The sequence below is a fragment of the Rhipicephalus microplus genome, chromosome 6, assembly GCF_043290135.1.
Source record: "Rhipicephalus microplus isolate Deutch F79 chromosome 6, USDA_Rmic, whole genome shotgun sequence".
Classification (NCBI taxonomy): domain Eukaryota; kingdom Metazoa; phylum Arthropoda; class Arachnida; order Ixodida; family Ixodidae; genus Rhipicephalus; species Rhipicephalus microplus.
This window is the reverse complement of record NC_134705.1, coordinates 105,578,751-105,601,906: the sequence shown is the minus strand read 5'-3', so window position 1 is coordinate 105,601,906 and position 23,156 is coordinate 105,578,751. Positions and strand designations below refer to the sequence as shown.

Here is a 23,156-nt window from a genome sequence, read left to right as displayed (position 1 = left end):
AAAAGAGTTCCAAAAAACATGTTAGCAATACCCGCTCTTTTCAACCTATCACTGAAAATGCCCTTTCTATATTTAGGCAAAATGTAGCGCAAGTAAACTGGGATTTTATTCTGAAAGAAAATGATCCTGAAATAGCGTACGACAAGTTAATAAATGTTCTTAAGCCAATTTACAACACAAGTTTTCCATTCAAAGTTGTGAGGAACAACCACCGAACTCGGAAGCCATGGATCACACATAAACTGCTTACCAAGATTAGGTTGAAAAACACTTTGTATCACAAGTTTATCAAAACTAAAGATGCGAATGACTTGCGTATTTTTAAGAATCTCCGTAATCGCCTGAACAAGGAACTTAAAAAAGCTAGAGCAGATTATTACACAAATCAGTTTGTTGCATGCCAGGGTCGCACTGATTTAACGTGGAAAAAACTAAACAATATTCTAGGGAAACAAAGTTGTGAAAAAGAACTTTCCACACTTGTACTAAACGGGGAAGCTATATCCGGCCAGGAACTGGCCAATGAATTTAATCGCCATTTTGTAAGCGTTTTTAGTGAAGTGAAAGTGTTCAATGACCTCCTAAACATTACCTCGATTGAAAATACTCTATTTCTTAGCCCGGTTGATGAAGCTGAGGTGATGGGCACATTCAACAAGCTAAACAACACGACATCTTGTGACATTGATGGATTCCAAGTTAAACCAATTAAGTTTATATTTGACATTATTTCGCCGAACATTACGCATATTCTTAACAAGTGTATCATTAAGGCAGTGTTTCCTCGTGGTGTGCAGCTTGGGCGTGTATCAGTAATTTATAAAATGCGTGACAGAAATCAATTGGGAAATTACAGGCCAATATGTATACTACCAATATTTTCAAAACTGTTTGAAAAAGTTATTCATAAGCGCTTCGTGAGCTTTGAATCTAAGCATTCCCTAATTAGCGACTCTCAATTTGGTTTCAGAAAACACTGTTCGACAGAGATCGCGTTACTGGAACAAAAAGAACACATTCTAAAGGAACTTGACAAAAATAAAATAGTAATTGGGATCTATGTCGACTTTACGAAGGCTTTCGACCTAATAAACCATGAACTATTGCTGCGCAAGTTAGAGCGTTGCGGATTTCGTGGACATGCATCTGCACTCGTAAAATCTTATCTTGAATTCCGTAGGCAGGCAGTTGTTGTAAACGGATTCTTATCCGATACACGGCCTGTTCAGTGTGGCTGCCCACAAGGCAGCATTTTGGGCCCATTTCTTTTTAACAAGTTTATAAATGATATTGTGCAGGCTATACCCTTCGCAAAAATTGTATGCTACGCTGACGACACGAGCATATTTCTTGCTGGAGATAATATAGGCGAGTTGACAGAACAAGCAAATGACGCACTAGACAAACTTGATAACTGGACACGAAAGAACGCATTACAAATAAACAGCTCAAAAACTAAACTCGTCATCTTTAGAGGAAAAAACAAAAAAGTTGCATTAACAAGAGATATATGTTTTCAGCGCATTCCCCTAGAAATAGTGCCATCGATTAAAACATTAGGAGTTATGATAAATGAAAAACTGTCCTGGGACGACCATGCAACCTATCTTGGTAGCAAGCTGTCGCAGATAATGAGCATTGTTTACAGAAAACGTGAGATGCTGCCGCTGAACGTGATGATCCTAATCTATCAGTCTTTATTTTATTCTCATCTAAACTACTGTCACTTAGTCTGGGGCACCACGGCACAAGAAAACCTAAACAAATTACACGTCCTACAAAAGAGCTTCTTACGCGTAATGGAAAACCTTCCTCGCTGGCACACAACAACCGAACTTTTTACCAAGCACAAAATTGTGCGAGTAACTAAATTATATGAGTATCGTCTTTGTCATTCTTTCAAGCGTGAAATCAAGTATTGTACATTTCTACTTCGTAAGATTGCTCTGCTAGAGCCGCGAAAACATATATGTAGAACAAGAAATACAGATATATGGCACGTTCAAACATACAGAACAACTTACGGCACGACAACCCTGGAAAACCAGCTTCCGCGACTGCTCAATAGCTTCGCAGCTAAAAACGCACCCCTTGAAACATTGACAAATAAAGAGTTGTTATCCCTTTTTTTTTATAATTCCTGTTATCTGTTTGCTCGCGATTTCTGTGCCTTAAAAGTGTACTTCCTTGTATTGTGTCTTTCATTTTTCTTTTTCTGTTATGTTATGCCCATTTGGTTGTATATTTTTTTTTCTTGAATCCTTGCTGTTCGCCAAGTTAGGGGTCAGCAGCTCAGTCAAGCTGTTTTTTTTTTGTGGAGTTTTCATTGGAACGATCCTCGGATTTTGCAGCTTTTACTGCGGGCCCCTGTCATCATGTACACAATGATGATGAAATAAACGTATCATTATTATTATTATTATTATTACTTGCCGTGTTGACTTACTTGCAGCATTTTCTCGGTTTTCTAGTATCTGAGTAGCCCACTCTTACTCCCACTCGAGGCACCACTTTCCTCACCGGTGAGAGACTTTGTGAGGTAGCGGATGACGGAAGTTTTAGTCCTGTCATCTTGCGGAGGGAAGTCTTTTCGTGAAAATCACCTTGAGGGTGAAGCTTGAAGCAAGTTTACTGGGATAAGAAGGAAATAGGGCCTTCCACATGATGGTCAATGTGATTGCGCGTTTGGTTTGCCGTACGAACAAGCTAAAATCCTCACGCTTTTAAAGTCTTTTAGTGATATTTTTTCTTAAAAAGGTGTGAGATAATAACAAAGATTTTGCTGCTTCGAACAACCAAATAAAGAAGGTAGTTTTTATACGTACTAAACTCCTGACTAAGAGCGCACGAAAAAACTATGCAGGGTGCTCGATTTGCTACACAGAACTGCTATACCTGCAGCTGCGCTTTCATAGATGTTTCATGCGAACTTTCAGATAAGGTATGCACGTATGGCCTTTTCAGAAAGGATTACGCTGAATTCATTATTTCAACGAAACGAATTGAAACGCACAGGATAGTAACAATTATGCCGGTGGATGTGCTCTGTTTGGCAAAGAGGTGCGACAAGGCTGCCCCAAGTGGCCATTCACAAGCAAGTTATCTTGAATAAGGTTTGCCCAGAAAGCATCGCTGAAACGCAAAACAAAAGAGGAAGATTTCATGCATCAGAGAATTAAGGGCTTGAAAAAGTCGCTTTTGTGAGCGCCTGACGTCAGATTTTCCTTGATTTTTCTTGATGTGTTCCTTTCACATTTCGTAATCTTCGATTCTAACTGCTATCTTCACTGTCGCTGGCAAGCGAACAGCGATTCACAGTCTTAGCGGTGCAAAAATTTAATAGCGACAAGGCACAGCAATACTCATGGGTTCGTACAGATGCAGCCATGAGACGAATCACTCTGAAATAAGAAGCCACCTCGAGAGCCTTGACAACAGATCAGAATGTCGTATTAAAAACGGCTGCTCCTTGATGAGTCTATGACCCAGAGATCATTTCTCATTTGGAAATGGCGTAAACAAATAAGCATAAAAATTGTGCACATTTCATTATCCTATCTCATAGCATGTCAAGCGCCTCGTTGTTTTGTTTCAGCCTACAAAATTGTCAGAAGTTTTTACGTTGTGGATTCCTGCGCCACAGGTACTAGAAATACCGTAATGTGCCCTGAGTGACAAAACAAGGGTTGTACTTGGTATGAATCTTTTGCTATTTGCTTAGTCACAATGCGGCCGGTCGGTAAGCGGTAAACTCGCATGCTTTTTTTCAGTACCCTAAGTGGTTTGAGGTGTGCTTCTTCAATATGCATTGTTTCTTGTCGAATCAAGAACACGTGAAGCGGTTCTATCTATCTATCTATCTATCTATCTATCTATCTATCTATCTATATATATATATATATATATATATATATATATATATATACATATATATATATATCTGTCTGTCTGTCTGTCTACCTTTCTAATCAGTTCTAAAGCCAGCTACGGACATGTCCCTTAGGGTATTGCGTAAATGTTTGTAGAGCATGAAGAAGTCATCATAAAATATTATTTGATACACCGTGCATATCTTTTTCTATACTCTATTGTTTTAGTGCTCTGGCAGCTATTTCATTAGCTTGGTGTGTACCGATGATGGCAGAGCCTGGCATGAGCGAATTACGAGCGCCAGTCACACGACAAAACATCAAAATAACGACAAGGGTGCCATCTGCGTCATCGCTCGCTGACTGCAAACGCTATTAACTTAAAACAGGCCTGCAGCCATAAAAGGGGTCCTGGCCCCCCTCTCCCTAATTTATATATAGGTGTCATTTTAATGTGCACAAGCAGTCCGGAAGGGTGTTTTTTATGACTTTTAACAAGTGGGCCTTCCCTAAAAAGTTTCTGGCTATGAACTTGACCCTATATATAGTGAAAATCTTATGACATAGAGCCACTGTGTCCTGGATTTGAACGGCTAGCCGCAGTATCAAGATGTTCGTAAAATTTTTTGATATTTTTGCTAAAATTACTTGCTAAACTACAGCTTGTTTGAATTAGCTCGAGCAAATTATTAATTTTCTTGCGTGTATGTCTGAATGTCAGTTTCTCAAACATTGAGGGTATAAATTTTTTGCTAAATAGACATGCATAAAAACCAGAGCAGTGCCAGCAGAAAGCACAAGACATAGTTGATTGGTGGACCACGGGGAAGGCCTTTGTTTCGCATTGAGCAGAGTGACATTGACGACAGTGATGATAAAGAGCAAGCATTATAGTGCTCGGCATTTCGTAGGAAGTCTGATGTTATCACTTTTTATTCGAGTCATCAGTGATTTCAATCTCTGTGATGACAAGTGAATGGCTTTCACTGTTTTTTTGACTCCTTAGAGGGCACAAAACGAGCGACTACAACACTCATATACGTCACTGAACACCAAGCTCATTTATTTTCTCCTCATGGCAGATGACAATGCCTTGATTTCCATGAATGACCACTACGTGCAAATACCATCCACACACGTACCTGAAAAAGATACAGATATATTTTGTTATTTTCTTTCCTTCTTCTCTTTTAGGCTAGTAGACGCACCAATCATATTTTTGTCAGAAAACTACATTGAAACAAGGTCTTGGCTACCTGTGCTCGGCGCGGGCAGTCTTCTCTTGGCAGCACCTTCTTAGATCCACACGTCTACGCCTGAATCTACCTGCAGCCTCTTGGTTTACTAGTTATGACCCCGGTCGTTTGGCTAGGCACACGCATTTCTCTCTGGACTCCATGTTTCTGATGCTTTACATCAGGGGTTTCAAAGCAGTGCTAGTCAGAGAAACTTACTTCAGTGAAGGTAGTGAATATAGGGTGATTTTTCGTACAAAATACCATACCGTGGCTGCATTTGAACCTTTTTTTATATTATATATTTGTCTTTACAGAAGGGAATGTTTTTATGTTCACAATGACATAAAGCGACCTCACTCCCCAAATTGACTTTTGGATGGCGATTGTTGTATTGTTTCATAGATAAATATCCACACAATATGATGATGAAAACATTCAATTCGACAAGGCATGTACAGGGAGGGTGGCAAGTGGTCCTTTAAGGGCCACTCCGTACAATCGCCAGATCACTCTTGCGGGCACTTGTTGGCCTCGGCCTCAACCAAGCAAAACCAACCAAGGCCCATTTGCCTGGCAGGTAGCCGAGCAGGACCGCCTGCCAAGCCTCCAGGCAAATGGTTGAGTAGATGTGTGAGGTTTTGAATTTTTCGGCATACCCACACCAGGTGGAAAATATTTCAACAACTTTCCTCACAGTGCGGCCTCTTTCCAGGGCAAGCGAGGCTGAACTGTTTTACAATTACCGGACACTATGAAGTTTTGATGTAAAGGCAAAGGAGGTTTCTCTCCACCTCTTTTCAGAGGTCTTTGAAGGGTTTCGAATAGATGGAAAGGCCAGATTATTATTGTATTGTGATCCCTTTAAATGTGTACACAGGAGTGGTTTCAATGTAGGTAAGGGTACGAGATCAGGACGTTGCCTGAAGAGTGTGCGCGTGGGCTGCGGACTTGGCCGCCTCTTTAGGCACTTAGGTAGTTTCTGTTTGTGGAATCTTGTAGGCTGAGTAGGAGACGTTGCCCTATTCAATTTAGTAAGAAACACCTCTTCAGTTCATAAAAATTAGCCCCGACTACTGATCTGTGGTGGGTTGAGCGATCTCAATCACCTCCGTGTGCGTGATATGTTTGGTGTCACAAGTACGGTTACTGCATGTTTTGGTGTACGACAAATGCCTTGTAGCACAACTGTGGTCCGGGTCAGAAGCGTTCACGCAGAAAACTTTGAATTTGGGTCCATACTGGTGAGAGAATGTTTCTGTCTACGCCAGGCGTCGGTGGCTGTGGTCGTCTCTGGACATGAGAGCCGAAAGAGCAGGCACATGAAGCGGTATTTTTAAATACAAGAAATGTGGTCACTCTCTTCCGTATCTCTTGCAAGGGGTTGGTTACCGGACGGTGTGTGGGACTGCCTTTTATATTGGTTTGTCAAGTGGTCTTCTCACAGCGGCTTGAAGGCGTTCGCCACCCCCATGCTCAGATTATGCTGCTCAGAGGTGTTCACACAAGGTTGAGGATGGGCTTGTAGACTAAGTGGAGAGTGACTTGAATTGCTTTCTTATCAAACATGCGAGGCATGAAGCCGAGTACCAGACTCGGCTGGTTACAAATAAATGCGCAAGCCGCAAAGCATATTTGCATCCTGGTTCCCCACGTTACCCAGTTTGTCAATTTTGTGTCTGCTCTGTGATGTATGTGTATGGAAATCCCTAGTACTCCAGTGTCGTTGCGTTCAGGTGTGTGCCCACTTTGAAGTGATACCAAATTTTGTGGTGCACTCTAGTGATGGGCTATATGCATAAATCATAATTTGGACGATGACCACTGAAGGACTAAGCGACGGACGTAATCCTAGGCGATGCCCTCCACATTCCGCAGGTTTGCTTTTACGTTTGCAGCCAAGCCGTGTGAAGCCTATACAGTGACACCATTGGCATACAGCAGATGCTGTATGCGTTTGATTTTCGCCAGCTGAGTGGGGAGTCTTATTATTCGCAGAATAAATGTAAGGCGAAAGGGACCGGTCCGTGCGGGGTCCCTTTTGTACCTAATTGGTAAGGACTGTGTTCAGTGCCCTGAATGAAATTATGAATGTTGGTCGCTCAGGAATTACCTAGTAAAGTTGAAGGCGTTCTGACTACAATTTAGCTGTGAGACAAGTGTCAGCATAATGAATTGAATCAGAATATGAAAGGTCAGCTTCATTACCTAAGCAAACTCAATGTCTTCACTTAGGTGGTACACGAACAGATTGAGGATCTCAAGATCGAGCTGAAGCAAGACATCCTGCACAAACCAGTGTCTATGAAACCCAAACGTATTGCCTGCAAATGCGTATTCGGCTTCCAGAAACTCGGACAACTGGTCGTCCACCATTCCCATTCTTCCACAAAAGAAGTAAGAAAAATGGTGCCATGGTTGGCCGTGCTAGTCGTTTTAGCTGCTTTGGTTATCAAGTTCACTGGGGTGCCGTTTCAATCACTCAAATGTGAGGCGGCTTTCTTCAATATAAATGCCATTGATGTATGCAAATAGCATCGTGTAGGTAGTGAGGCAGGTTGTCAAGTAATTTAACCGTAGGTGACCCATCCTAGTGCCATTCTTTGTCCCAATTTCACTAGGGCTGCTTTCAGGTTGCCAAGATGAAACAGTGGATCCAACGCCACTTCCTAAGAAGAGCAATTGTTTTAGTTGTAATGCAAGCATTGTGGAATAACAAAATGATCATGCATTGTACACGGCATGTGTATTCATTTATTCCTACTTCAATATCTCATGATTCTGTCCAATAAGCTGGAAACTTTGTCTAAAATAGATTAGCTCATCATTAAGTTTGTTTTCGGGTTTGTAACTGTTTGTGAATCTATCTTGATGGGAATTCCTTTGGTTTCATAGGAACAACCTGCGGCAGATAAAAAATGTTGCGCATCGACACAAAGCCATGATAGTGGGTCTGTCGCTTTGTCGTTCACTATTGCAAATCAATTAAATATAACAAAAATTGATGGGAACCAGTCACTAAGCAGCTGGGTATTTACTATTATTTCTTCAATTTTTCCCGCACAAAACCAATCAATGCATTGTAAACTAACGCCTTTGTTCAGAGAAAAATGCTTTCGTAAGCAACACGGGTGAACGAGATACATTTACTACAGTGGTTCACGAATGGTTTTTTTTGGTCATCTGTTAGGTCGGCACTCACGTTACGGTACATAAATTTAATGGTGGTGACTGTTTTACGACGATGTCGAGAAAATCGTACGTCGAGATAAGTTTTGACGACTGACCACGGCTGGTGGAGGGGACCCAGAGTCACTACATCTGCTAGCATTCGCGGCTTTTAGTGGTGAGTATCTGAAAGCCATTGTAAAAGACAGTTTAGAATATACTAGGTCGTCTCTGCCTCAAACATTGAGGAATCGGTGCACTGCAAATGCAAAGTGTGACAACACCTTCAATACAAGTGGTGAAGCTTTCAGCCGGCTTGTTCAGCTTGACCTCACATGCGCTTTTCAGCATATAGTTGCCGAAGGTCCGAACAGTTTAAAAGTTTAACGAATGCTTTTTTGAATGCCAAACAGGTAGGAATGTAAGTGCTGTGGTTACGAGCCCAGGATTTTGCGATCATTGTAAGGTAGAGTGTGACGTTGGTAGCTTGCGCATATCCTCTATTTGTTTTGCTCGCTTGTCAGGTGGTAATCGGCAAGCCAGTCTTTCACGGCCTCGTCCTGAGTACCACTCATTAGTGGAACTTCAGGCTGCTGAAAAAATGAGAGTGAACAACAGTTGGAGTGGCTCTTGCCTACCAGGCAGGCTGCTCATAATGATCCGGTGCCATGAATTCAACTGAAGGTTATGTACGCTTGCAAAGTTCAAAGACGATGGTTTACAACTTAGATCCTTTATCAAATAAATTAAGGCGTTACTGCGCAGGACTCCTTCAATAATGAATAGCCGAACAGCAGGAGAACGTGTCGCGCATATATATATATATATATATATATATATATATATATATATATATATATATATATATATATGTATATATATATATATATATATATAGGCATTCATGGTGGTTGCAAGTAGTCACGAAGATCCTCCGCGAGCAGACACAACGTGGTTTATTTCGACGTTTCAGCCAGAGTGGCCTTCATCAATCCTGATATAGGCAGCACCCTTGCTAAAACGTCATATATATATATATATATATATATATATATATATAATTGCGAGTGATCTGTCACCTCTCTGAGATCAACGAGTGCCTTGAAGACATCACGGCTACTTACTGTTTTCTTATTCATCACACCATCATATTTGGGAATGTCTTTTCCGACATTGCCGACAATCTGGAGATCTGCAAGAAGCTCGCACGAACGTGGTCCGCAATTCAGTGGCATACCACTAGATATACAAGGTCATGTACACAAGTTGCTTCCATCAGAACTTTGAGTAGCACACTTTTTTCTCTACGAAACACCCTGGCACTCGAACCGCGGAAAAGTCAGTGCAGCCATGGAATGACCCCATACGATCATATGCAATATCTCGGCAGTTAACTAGGAGATGTTCCGCTGCGTTACTCTACTCAGTGGCCAGACAGATATCAGTCTTGAGGAGAGACCACAAAACGTTATTGTGTTCGCTTGCAACTACGCCTCTTTCAGGGCGAGGGCAAACGTGTGGGGTACCACATGGAGCGGTGTGCCGGAGTGTGGCTGGAACGGAAACGGAGTGGCTGAGCTCATACGCCATGTGTTTTCTGGTTCAGCTCTTCTTTTCGGCCTCTACTAACTTACGTGCGAACCTTCTTACAATATATATATATATATATATATATATATATATATATATATATATTGTTACGCATGCCTTGGAAGAAAACGAAGATGGGTGAACATGCTGGCTGCCCCAAGCTGGAGAAAGAAAGAAGACGACGAGACTGCGATCATCAGCCTGTTGGCCGCTCCGGCGCTTCTCTTCGCGACCAACATAAACGGCCCCCCTCAGCCGTACACGTCCTGGTCCTCCTTGTGCGTAACAGATTGGTGGAAGCGTGCTGGGTAAGAGAAGCCCAACGACGGGAGCTTCACTACCTGGACTACGCCGCAGCTGCCGCCTTGCCGGACTCCCGCCTGCGCCGATCGTAATGGCCCAAGATCAGGCTTCTAACGCTTCAAGGCCAACTCCAATGGGTTCCGTGCCCTACTACCGAGTCCCGCCAACCTTTGGAGGAAAATCGGGAGAGGATGTCGACGCGTGGCTCGTCCAGTACAAGCGAGTCAGCAAGTCCAACGGCTGGGATGCCGCCGCTCAGCTCAGCAATGCGGTCTTTTGCCTTACGGATACTGCGCTCGTGTGGTACGAAAACCACGAGGACACACTGACGACGTGGGACGTTTTTGTTGCAGAGCTGAAAGCGTGTTTCGGCGACTCGAGAGTCAAAAGGAAGCGGGCAGAGCAGACATTGTCTCAACGCGCGCAGCTTCCAGGTGAGACATGTACCACGTATATAGAGCATGTGCTGAAGCTCTGCAAGGTGGTTAATGATCAGATGTGAGAAGACGACAAAGTAGGGCATTTGCTGAAAGGCATAACGGAAGATGTATATAATTTTCTAATCGGAAAAGAGCACCTGAGCTCGGTGTCCGACGTGATTCGGCATTGCCGAACTTTCGAACAGCTGAAAATGCGCAGGATTGCTTCAAAGTTCGGCCGGCTCACAAATGTTACAACGGTTGCCAGCATCGACAAGAGCACCTGCCCAGACCTGTCCTCGACGATTCGAGAGATTGTTCGCGAAGAACTTTTTCGCTATAGAGAACAGACGCATTCAGCAGTTGATCACCATTCTGTAAACGACCGACGTTCGGTATATGTGCCACGTGAGGCTGTGACTGCGCCGCCGCCTTCTACGACCCCTTGGCAATCGATGGTTAGTGCAGCAGCTGCTGAGTACAGCGCACCCCCACAGCCAAGGAGAGCACCACGGTTGCCAGCTCCTCGCCATGACCGACGCCCCCAGCATCCGCCTTCTTCGCGACGCCCGGTCTATCCCTATGATACACGGAACGAACCGACCCACTCCGCCAGAGAAGACGATGTTCGATTCATCGACGAACAAAGAGAGTTTCGACCTCTCACAGTTTGCTACTCCTGTGGTGTACCAAGACATATTTCGCGATTTTGCAAGCGTCGACGTGTAGCCCCACGGTATGGCTACCCACCACACTTTGCACGGCCTTCCGAACGACTTCGCGATGACCCGCGAGCAACGTACTATGGCCCACCACAACACTTCACAAGATCGTCTGATCGACCGTACGACGACCCTAATGCAACACACCTGCTGCCTCGCGACGACTAAGGGACACGCTGCTTCCGGAACCACTCCCCTACATCTGACAGGAGCTTGACGCCTCCGCCGCCTCGTGTTCCCCGTTCTTTTTCACCACGGCGCCGCAACCCGTCTCCTTTGCCACAGGAAAACTAGAAAGCGCGGCCGATGGAGGTGAGGTCGCCGGAGACGTGCTAATATCAGAAATACCGCCTGTGTTGATGCTCAAGAACAAAGTACGTGTTTTTGTTGACGGTGTGCCTGTGATGGCTTTGGTGGACACGGGGGCAACCATTCGGTCATGAGTGCGTGTTTTAAACATACCTTGGGGCGGAAGGTATTATTTAGGTGGAATCAAGCTGCGAAATTTTGCGGAGTGAGTGGTGAGGCACTGCATCCAGTTGGTGTGTGTTAAGCTAACGTATTTCTCGGAGGCCGCGTTATACCAACGGAGTTCGTGATTATTTCGCAGGTGACACATGATGTTATTTTGGGTATGGACTTTTTGAGGGAGTGTGGTGCGACTGTCGACTGCCGAACAGGGACAATAGTCTTGAGTGATCACATTCCACCAGCACTCTAGGAAAACCCTGTGGATGGTGAGACGGCATTGTGTGTCTGTGGCGACACTATCATACCACCGTTATCAACCGTTCGTGTACCTGTTGGTTGCAGCGACAGCTATTCCGCCAACTTTGATGCCAACGTAGAACCAGTGCACACCAACTGCATGAAAAAGAATGTGTTGATCCCACATTGTGTGATGTCGATCAGACGTGGACGCGCTGGTTTATGGACTGTCAATTGCTCTACAGAACCCGTGATGTTACCAGATGGTCTATAGTTAGCCGTCGCGAGTGGACAACACGAGGCCTTACTGGTGACCGAGCTTAGAGATGCGCCGGAAGAGCATCGTAGTCACAGTTTCGAAACGGCTCTATTGTCAATTGTGAATAAGTCGCTGAGCACAAGTGAACGCCGAACATTGGTCAATGTACTTTCGAAGCACGTCTCTGCATTCGACTTTGCGCAGAAAGACAAAGCACCCCTAATCCCTGCTTCTCGGACATGTCACACTATCAACACGGGTGTGGCCAATCTGATTAGACAAAAGCCATACCGTGTTTCGCCATCCGAGCGGCGGATTATTAATGAGCAGGTGAACAAAATGATTGAAAACGGTATCATTCAAGAGTCGGTAAGTCCATGGGCAGCTCCAGTAATCCTCGTTAAAAAGAAAGACGGATCCTGGAGATTTTGCGTCGATTATCGCCGATTGAATGCTGTAACAAAAAAAGACGTGTACCCACTTCCCCGTATTGATGATGCCATAGACTGTCTGCATTCGGCCTCTTATTTTTCCTCTGTAAACTTAAGATCGGGCTACTGGCAAATTTCCATGCATCTTGAAGATAAAGAAAAGACAGCCTTTGTAACATCTGACGGCCTGTTTGAATTCAACGTGATGCCATTTGGACTGTGCAACGCGCCGGCGACGTTCGAGCGATTTATGGACACTGTTCTTCGTGGCTTGAAGTGGAGCATTTGCATGTGCTATCTCGACGACGTCGTCATCTTTGGCCGCACCTTCAGCGAACACAGTTCACGTCTGGATACTGTGCTGACTTGCATAAAAAACGCTGGCCCTGTTCTTAACTCAAAGAAATGCCACTTCGGAGACTGACAAACCCTTGTTCTCGGGCACCTAGTCGATCAGGAGGGCATCCGTCCAGATCCCCAGAAGACAGCAGCCGTTGAAGCATTCAATGTGCCGCGCTCTGTGAAGGAGCTCCGCAGTTTTTTGCGGCTTTGCTCCTATTTTCGCCGCTTTATACCTAAGTTTGCCGATGTCGCGTATCCGCTGACATGTTTGTTACGGAAGAATACTCCCTTCGAGTGGACTCCGGAGTGCGACTCCTCTTTTCGTCAACTGAAATTCCTCCTGACGTCGCGGCCTGTTCTTCAACACTTCAACCCATCAGATCCAACCGAACTGCACACATATGCCAGCGGCATAGGAATATGTGCCGTCCTAGTTCAACGCTATGGTAACCGCGAGCACGTGATTGCATACGCAAGTCGCTCCTTGAGTAGGCCCGAGCAGAATTACACTGTCACAGAACAAGAATGTCTCGCGGTAGTATTTGCGATTCAGCGGTTTCGGTCTTACTTATACGGACGCCCTTTTACAGTCCTCACCGACCACCACTCATTGTGTTGGCTCGTCAACCTTCGGGATCCTTGCGGCCGTCTAGCGCGCTGGGCACTTCGGCTCCAAGAGTATAACTTCATACTCTCGTGCAAAAGTGGTCGATGACACGCCGACACAGATTGCCTTTCGCGCATGCCACTGAGCACTACAGAGTGTGACGCCGATGACCTCGATCACCTCGTAGCTTCAGTGTCACCAAAGTTTCCCGACCTCAGTACTTTCAAAGATGAACAGCGAAAGGACACCAGGCTATCATCGCTTTGCACAGCTCCTACGGCATGCCATTTCTGTGTACGCAACGGACTCCTATATAAGAACTTTTCCAGCACGGGCGCACGTTTCCTCCTGGTAGTGCCAGAAACCCTTCGGACAGCTATTTTAGGTGTGATGCACGACGATCCTACGTCCGGACATTTAGCTTCTACGCGGACGCTTTACCGTGCTAAGGAACGCTTTTATTGGCCAGGAATGCGACAGTCAGTCGAGGCGTATGTGGCCAGCTGCACACAGTGTCAACGCCACAAACGCCCGTCTACTGCTCCGGCTGGTCTTCTACAGCCCTCGTCACCTCCAAGCACACCTTTCCAACAGGTGGGCATTGACCTCATGGGCCCTTTTCTAAAGTCGGCTAAGGGCAATCGCTGGATAATTGTATGTGTCGATTACCGCAAGCGCTACTAAGAGACGGCGGCCATACCAACCGCAACTGCCAGCGACGTCTCTGTGTTCCTGCTGCAGCGCGTTATCCTCCGACATGGCCCACCTCAGGTGATCATCAGTGATCGTGGGCGACAATTTACGGCAGACATAGAAGAAGAGCTGCTTCGATTGAGTGAGTCCCGCCTTCGTCACTCGTCGCCATATCATCCGCCAACAAATGGGCTCACGGAGCGCACCAACCGAACAATTGTAAACATGCTCTCTATATATGTGGCATCCGACCACAAGAACTGGGATGACGTGCTACCATTTATAACGTACGCGTTAAACACCGCTAAGCACGAGACAACAGGCTATAGCCCCTTTTTCTTGATCTACGCACGACCGCCACGGCACACACTCGACATAGTTTTGCCATTCTCGGCGCACGAGAACCTCTCAGTCACCGAAATCCTCTGCCTTGCAGAAGAAGCGCGTCGTATTGCTCGTCTACGCACTTTGGCATCACAGGAAAAATCGAAGGTACGCTATGACGTCCGCCACCGGCCTGTAACTTACCACCCAGGCGACTTAGTGTGGCTGTGGGCTCCGGTACGAAGACGCGGGTTATGCCAAAAGTTCTTGGCCACATACGACGGACCGTTTGTCGTTCTCGACAAAATCACGGAAGTCACATACACCATAGCTCGCCTCACGAGAAGTGGTAGAAGAGCCGCTAAAACCCAAGCAGTCCATGTCGCTCGACTGAAGTTGTACACACCAAGGTGAATCGGTTACCTCGCCCGGCGGGCCTCGTCTGCAAGGGGAGGAATGTTACGCATGCCTTGGAAGAAAACGAAGATGCGAGAACATGCTGGCTGCCCCAAGCTGCAGAAAGAAAGAAGACGACGAGACTGCGATCATCAGCCTGTTGGCCGCTCCGGCGCTTCTCTTCGCGACCAAAATAAACGGCCCCCTTCAGCCGTACACGTCCTGGTCCTCCTTGTGCGTAACAATATATATATATATATATATATATATATATGAGGCTTCGATGCAATAGTAGGGAAGAAACAGTCTGGAGACCAGGCAGTAAGAGGTTATGGCATCGGTACTAGAAATGCCAGAGGAGCATTTCTAGAACCAATATCTTCACATCTTTCTGCCTAGTAGTACTAGTAGAATAAACAGAACGCGATAGTTCCCGGATTTCGAAAACATTCTACCGAAAGCGAGGGAACCTTGAGTGGACATGGAGGAGCCATAATGCGAAAATAAGAACGAAATAGACATTATACTGAGTGCACACCCCGGCATCGTGCAGGATGTGGAAGTGCTTGGCAAGGTACGATGCAGTGCCCCTAGAATGATATGGTCTCAACTTCACCTATTCTTGAAGAAGGAATGACAGAAACTGGTACTCAAGAAGCCAATGAATGAGCTATCACTGATAGGTGAAGTACAGGAACTCAGAGTCTCGCTTCAGAACAGATACTCGGCACTTATTGAGAAAACCAGCAATAGCATCGAAGCAATGAGTGATAATCTGACGAGTATCATTACGGAGTCCAGTGGACGATGAAGGTACTGTAGTTAGACAGAAACTGGCAAACGGTCCCAGGAAACGAGAAATCTCATTTAGAAGCGTCAAAGAATTAAAGCCTCAAGTACAACACACAAAATAGAGTTAGGAGAACTTTTGAAGGTGATTATTAAGCTTAAGGTATCTGATGTAAAAGGGTACAACGTAGAGAGATTCGAACACGCTTTGAAGAACGGGGGAAGCGTCAAAGCAGTAAAAAGTAAACTTGGGATAGGTGACAAACCAGATTTATGTACTAAAGGACAATGAAGGCAAAGTAACTACCAATATGGATAGGATAGTAAAATTAGCGGAGGAGTTTTACAGAGATCTCTACAGTAGCCAGCTCAACCACGATCCTAATATAAGAACTAGCAGTAACCCAAATGACGCCCCAGCAGTAATGATAGAACAAGTCAGAAAAGCCTTGGAGAGCATCCAAAGAGGCAAAGCTGCTGGTGAGTATCAGGTAACATCAAATCTGCTGAAATATGGAAGACAGATTGTGTTAGAAAAACTAGCAAACCAGTTCACGAAATGTCTCTAGACGGGAAGAGTACCAGAATCTTGGAAGAATGCTAACAATATCCTAATACATAAGAAAGGAAATGGCAAGCACTTGAAGAATTACAGGCCGATCAGCTTGCTCTCCGTCCGTAGTATACAAGCTATTTCAAAAGAAAATAGCTAACACAATTAGGACAACATTAGAATTCAATCAACCAAAGGAACAAGCAGGATTTCGAACAGGCTACTGAAGAATCGGTCACATACATACTATCAATCAGGTAATAAAGAAATGCTCAAAATATAGCCAACCCTAAACATAGACTTCATATATTGCGAGAAAGCGTTTGATTCAGTAGAAATATCAGCAGTCATGCAGAAACTGCGGAATCAGCGCGTCGACGAAGCATATGTAAACAACCTTGAAGAAATCTACAGGGGGTGAACTGCTATTATAGTGCTTCATAAAGAAAGCAACAGAAAAGCAATCAAGAAGGGTGTGAGGCAGGCGGATAAAATCTCTCCAAAGCTATTTACCACGTGCTTACAGGAGGTTTTCAGGAGCCTAGAATGGAAACAGCTAGGCATGAGAGGTAATGGAGAGTACCTTAATCCCCTGTGCTTCGCCGATGCGATTGCATTGCTGAATAACTCAAGAGACGAATAGGAACTCATGTTTGTGGAGACAAGGAGAGGAGAAAAGTGGGTCCTAAAATAATCTGCAGAAAACAAAAGTAATGTCAAACAACCTCGGAAGAAAACAGCGCATAGAGATTGGCAATAGTGCACTTGAAGCTGTAAAAGACTATGTCTACTTATGACAGGTAGTAACCGCGGAGCCGAACCACGAAATTGAAGTAACTAGAAGAATAAAATTGCGGTGGAGCACGTTTGGCAAGCACTCTGAAATTATGACAAGTAGATTGCCGCTATCTTTCAAGAACAAGGCATATAACAACTGCATCTTCCCGGCACTTAGGTACGGAGCAGAAACCTGGAGACTCATAAAGAAGGTTCAGCTTAAATTGAGGACGACGCAGCGAGAAGTGAAAAAAAAATGGTAAGTGTAACTTTAACTGACAAGAAAAGAGCAGATTGGTTTAGGGAACGCCGGGTTTAATGATAACATAGCTAAAATCAAGAAGAGGAAATGGACGTGGGCCGGGCATGTAGCACGTAGATAGGATTACTGCTGGTCATTAAGGGTAACGACCGCATTTTTACTGAAGGAAAGGGGATTAGTGGGAGACAGAAGGTTAGGTGGGCAGATGAGATTAAGAAAATTGTGGGTATGAATTTGCAGCAGCAAGCACAGGATCGAGTTGACTGGCGGTCGTTGGGAGATGCCTTTGTCCTGCACTGAACGTAAGCAGACTGATGATAATGATGATTATGATGATGATGATGACAAGGAGATCCTTCCTGAGAACGGTAACAACGGAAGCGTTTATTTTGACAGTTTTTACCAGAGTCTGGGCTTCGTCAGGAATGCGTTTATATATCATACTGCGCCATATACTATTCCTGACGAAGGCCAGACCCTGCTCAAAACTGTCGAAATAAACGCTTCCATTGTTTGGGTTCTCACGAAAGATCTACTTTACTATATATATATATATATATATATATATATATATATATATATATATATATATATATATATATATATATAATAATATATATATATATATATATATATATATATATATAATATATATATATATATATATATATATATATATATATATATATATTATAGGCGTGCGCGTGTATGTGGGAATTGTACCGATATTTGAGCCCCTACAACTTGGTTATACATGTTTGAAGGCACAATCTCAGAAGCAATATCAAGAAATGAGGTTTAACAGTGCTAAAGAAGGGTGTCCTTCACGCAAAAGTTCACCGCGTGGCTATGGCACACTGATTTCAACAAGACGTGGTCACGCTGCGTTCCCGTAATCCCTTTTTAAGAGATGTATTCGCAGTGGTGTTAGAATTGAACAGATGGGACAGCTTGAATAGGTACAGTACTTTCTTCCAAAGGTTTTTGCTGGTGCCATGGAGGGTATAAATGTCACCTTTTCCGGTGCAGTAGCCGTTTATGTAAACGTTTTTGCAGCCAGCTTTTGTTCTGGTGGCATTCAAAACTTTTGTAATTACAATCGTTAGTTCACCTTGGCAGCAAAACTGTAATTTTGTATTTGGATCTAGCCGTGACGTTCTAAGCTGGCCCACAACAAATGCGTCAGGATAAAAGCTTCTCTCTTTAAAACCATAAACATACTTTTTGACAACATTCAGCCTTATCAATGATTACCAAAACGGCTGAATCCAGAGGAAAGAATTACTGTGCCACTTAGACCTAATACATCTGCAGTTAAACGATATATTAGTAATTAAAGATTGAAAAGCGCAAGTTCAATCTTTAGCAATTTTTTCTGGAAGTGCCCAGTAACCATCTTTGAGGAGGATGGTATGGCAGCCGAGTTCGGATTTCAGATTTCAGATTTTTCATTCATACAAATAAAATAATATTGCATTTGTTTAGTATAAAAAAGAAGGACCCAACTGGAAAGAGTGTGCCAGGACCCCCTGTTTAGAACGAATTTTGGTAAAACAGTGCTAGAGGCAACATACCAGAAATAAGTAAATATATCTCCTTCTCTTTCTCTCTCTCTATATATATATACACATATATATATACATACATACATACATATATATATATATATATATATATATATATATATATATATATATATATATATATATATATATATATATATATATATATATATATATATATATATATATATATATATATATATATACTAAATAAATCGTAGTATACACAGTAAAACAATATAAGTTGCTTATGGCTTTGGTGTTCAACAAGTGCGCTATATAGGCACAATTTTGGTTCAGTGACTACTAGAGGACGCTTGTGCAGACCTTGATAAGTAAAGGATGCTGTCCACGTCATTTAATTACTGATAGCATGGCTTCCGTTTTTCAAGAATGCCTCAATTTTGTTGCAAGGAAACGAAGGTATGCGTGTGGAGCATATCAGCTTGAAACTACCAAATGAAGCCCACCTGAAGTATAGTGGTGAGTGGCCACTACGCCATAATGCTTCATTTCTCAGATCAGCGAATGCACTACGCCCTGTAGGGAAACACTTGAAGCAACGTAACTGCTCAATTTGTTGTTGTTCTTGCTGCAGCCGCTGATGATGATTAAGTAAGTCTGAGTGTTTTTTAGTTAGTGAGCCTTGAAGAGGGTCCCGCAAGATTTTGACATTTTTAATAAATGCTGCTGATCTGTAGTCAAGTCTTCTCAGAACAGGCGCTCAACATTTACATTTGGTTATTGAAGTCACCTAAACTCCAACATCTCTTTTTTCTACAAATGATGTCATATACCCAATTGACTGCACGACATACCACAATGCACGGACAGGAGCTTGAGCATCAAGTGTTCCAAAGTTTACATGGTTTCCGGTGGAGGCTAAGAAGTGCCCGTGACCCAGTGAAGGTGACATACTCATACGAAGAAAATAAAACTAAACAGCTCTAGAAGTGACACGCGCTCATGATGTAACCTATTTGCTTTGTGCCGTCTCTCTCTGCTTAGCTTGCAGCGTTTCTCGAGACAAGACAAGAGGAACAACTGCTGAATGAGAAGCAGAAAGAAAGCAATGAGAACGGGGGGCCAATCTTTGTTAGTCCACTCGTATTCCACGTATTTTTAAATGTAATGCAGGGCCCATTTCAAACTTAATTGCAGAATTGACAAGTTTTCCTACCCGGCGTGCATCTTTGTTTGTGTCACGCAATTACACGTCTATTGAAAAGACTCTAAGCACTCTTGAACACCCAAGAGGAACTTTCTTGCAACGCAAATTTGAACAATCACTCGCTCTGCTGTAGAACAGCTGCCTAGCACGCAGCAGAAAGAGGTCTGATAGTTCATTCAGTTGAAAACTTGACTTATTCACTTTTTTGCATACAAATCTATATTTTGGTAACGGGAAACGACGCCCACACCACATCTTTTAGAAAGTCCGTTCGTCTTGCGTCAAAAGTAAGGTTACAAGCAGTGAATTTCTTGCGCAGAGAAACAACTCCTAACCTTGATACAAGCGGGTTTGAACTAAGAAAAGCTGGAAAATATTATTATGCTACCCGAGGAAGTACAGAATTTACGGCGGATTCTGTACGAGCAAGAAAATATTCCGCAGAACTCATTTACAAGTACAGAATAGTCTTTCAAAACTGGCATACGAAACGAACAGGTTTAAATGATTTAGTGATTTGAATGAACAGTATTGTGCAAATGAAAATTATTCTCTTATCAATGTAATAACACCATGGTAAATCTTCGTAGGACGAATTGTAGAATAACAGCTTGCATTGTATGCAATGTTTTATGGGGGTGCTCAATGTTGAGAAATTTTCAAGGAACTAAGAGTAGCTGTATTCCAATCGAGTTTTAGGAGCTTGCTTATTTTGCTGGGGGATTAAGTATCGCTGTCGCGCCAATGTGTACGCTAGTGTTCGTTGCTGCACCTAGAGGCGCAGCTCTACTCTACGTTTAAAGATCACTCACTAGTTGACAGTTGCCGCTCAGGCAATGCTTGCTCGCCTGAGTGCAGCGGGCGAAGCTGAAGTTTCTGAAAAAAAGGCAGCATATCCACTGGGTGAATGATAGAGAGTGGGGCGAAGCATTCGTTCGTTCATTTGTTCTTGCTTCCATTCATCCATGCGTCCGTCTGTGTGACCCTCCGTGCGTCCATCCGCCCATCCGTGCGTGCGTCTGTTCGTGCGTCCGCACGTCCATCCGCACGTACATCCGCACGTCCGTCCCTGCGTTCGTCAATCCATCCGCTCCTGCATCTGTTTCCGCATCCATCCACCGCGCAGCCATCCATGCGTCCCTCCATGTATCTGTCTGTGTGTCCGTTCGTCCATCTAGTCCACACTCCAAGTACCACCATCTCGCATCTTTTTATCATATAATCCGCATATAGGAGCACCGCGACCCAGCGGACAATCCGAAGAGAAAACGAGAGGTGGCAGACGCACACTTTCTTACGGCTTGCTTGTGAATACATTGAAAAGAACGTCCTCTTCTTGGAAATGTAGTGCAAATATCTTTGACACTTAAAACACACGCCTCCTGTACACATGCTTAACAATATTGGAATGATAAAGCTTGGTACGAGCATCCATTGCCAGCACCCATCACAGCATGCGATTATCCTTATGGGTTCGGGATTTTAATCCGGTCACTCACTACAGAAAGGACACACGCTACTGCATCTATTCCATTGGGGATATGCAGTAGGTGTATAGCAAGTTCATACCAGTTTCACCCACTAAATGTACGGACTAAGAATAAAAAAAATTTGGAATCCCAATGAGAATAGAATCGAAGCAGTATGCGTGGCACACAAATTTCTACCACTCGCCCACATTTATGCTTGAAAACCAGAGAATATATTTTATTTATCACGCAAAAGGCGCCTTTGGAAGTTGATGCCGCCTTTAGAAACGTAATATTGCTATCGCGTTCAACATTTAAAGGCGAAGCTTAAGGTGCCCCAATTTTTTAGCAGAGCTTCGGAGAAAGCCTGATAATTTCACTGTTTATGTCTTTATTTTAAAGAGGTTGCTTCACGAACCAACTTGATAGTGAAAGACTTTCCGAGTTCCTTGCTTGTATATAACTATAAGGAGCGAGTTAACGAGAGAAGCTCTGGCTTGCCGAATATATGAAAGCTAAAACGAAATCTATCTTACCTTCGTGTGTACCACAGGGGCAAGCGCCGACGTACACATTAGTTTGAGCCGTGGGTGAACAAGTGTCACCAAGTCTGCCTAGTGGTTTGCAGCGATTACGGGAGCGACCGTAGTCCAGGCAACATGTCCCTTCCTTGCAGATTGTACGCGTGTTGCATCGCTCGTTCAAGCCCTTCAGCTGTAATGACGTCGAATAAAAAAAAACAACGCAGCAGTATAGTACAATAGCAAAATGAGTGCTAGTACTTCTTGTGACAATAAGATGCTTGTTATAAAAATAAATATAAACGTACAAGTTGTGTTTTTATTGAATTCTTTCGTTCAACTCTTTTTCAGCTTTAGGAAGTTTGATGGCGATAAGTAGCTGTATTTGTGTCGATAGAGGCCTTACCTAAAATTTTAAGCAATGTACTTTCTCGGAATTGTCATCAGTGTTGTAGCGGGTGCCGCATTCGATATTAGCGTTGAGGACACCTTCACAAAGTGGATCGTCACCCATTGATCCACACCGTAAGTAAGCAAAAAAGCGCAATGAAACGTTTAAGCTGGTTCGCTTTCCTCGAGCCTGGCGGCGTTCTTTTCGCCTACTGTGCCCAACGCAGATAGCGTAAAGTGGAAGTGTGAATAACCAATATAAATAAATATATTGCATGCAAAATACAAAATGAACAATATGCAAAGAGTTATGACTTCTTTAGGCACTGGCGTAACAAATATTTCCCGCAGTATACGGCATCCATAAAGTTGTGCAGTTACATTGATGCTTTGGATTGGGGCAGAACATGTTTATGGGTATCATTTTTTCACCAAATTTTATGAATATTTACATTTTATACCAATGTGGCCATTAGGCACTACATTGAACTGTCTTGGCAATAAATCTGTTCCATTACGCCTGAGAGCACGACCACACTTGTTAAGAAAGTACTTAATGTTTGTAGGTGAGAGAGACAAATAAAACTTATGAGAAC

The 23,156-nt window shown here is 43.6% G+C and overlaps 1 long non-coding RNA gene across 1 annotated transcript; it reads right to left on the bottom strand.

Moving 5' to 3' along the window:
* Positions 1 to 4,907: 4,907 nt before the first annotated feature.
* LOC142764849 (uncharacterized) lies at positions 4,908 to 22,358 on the bottom strand. The gene is made up of 2 exons (XR_012883922.1): positions 22,186 to 22,358; positions 4,908 to 5,011 (listed from the first exon to the last, which is right to left on the bottom strand). It is a non-coding gene; the product is annotated as an uncharacterized LOC142764849 (long non-coding RNA).
* Between the last annotated feature and the right edge of the window lie 798 nt (positions 22,359 to 23,156).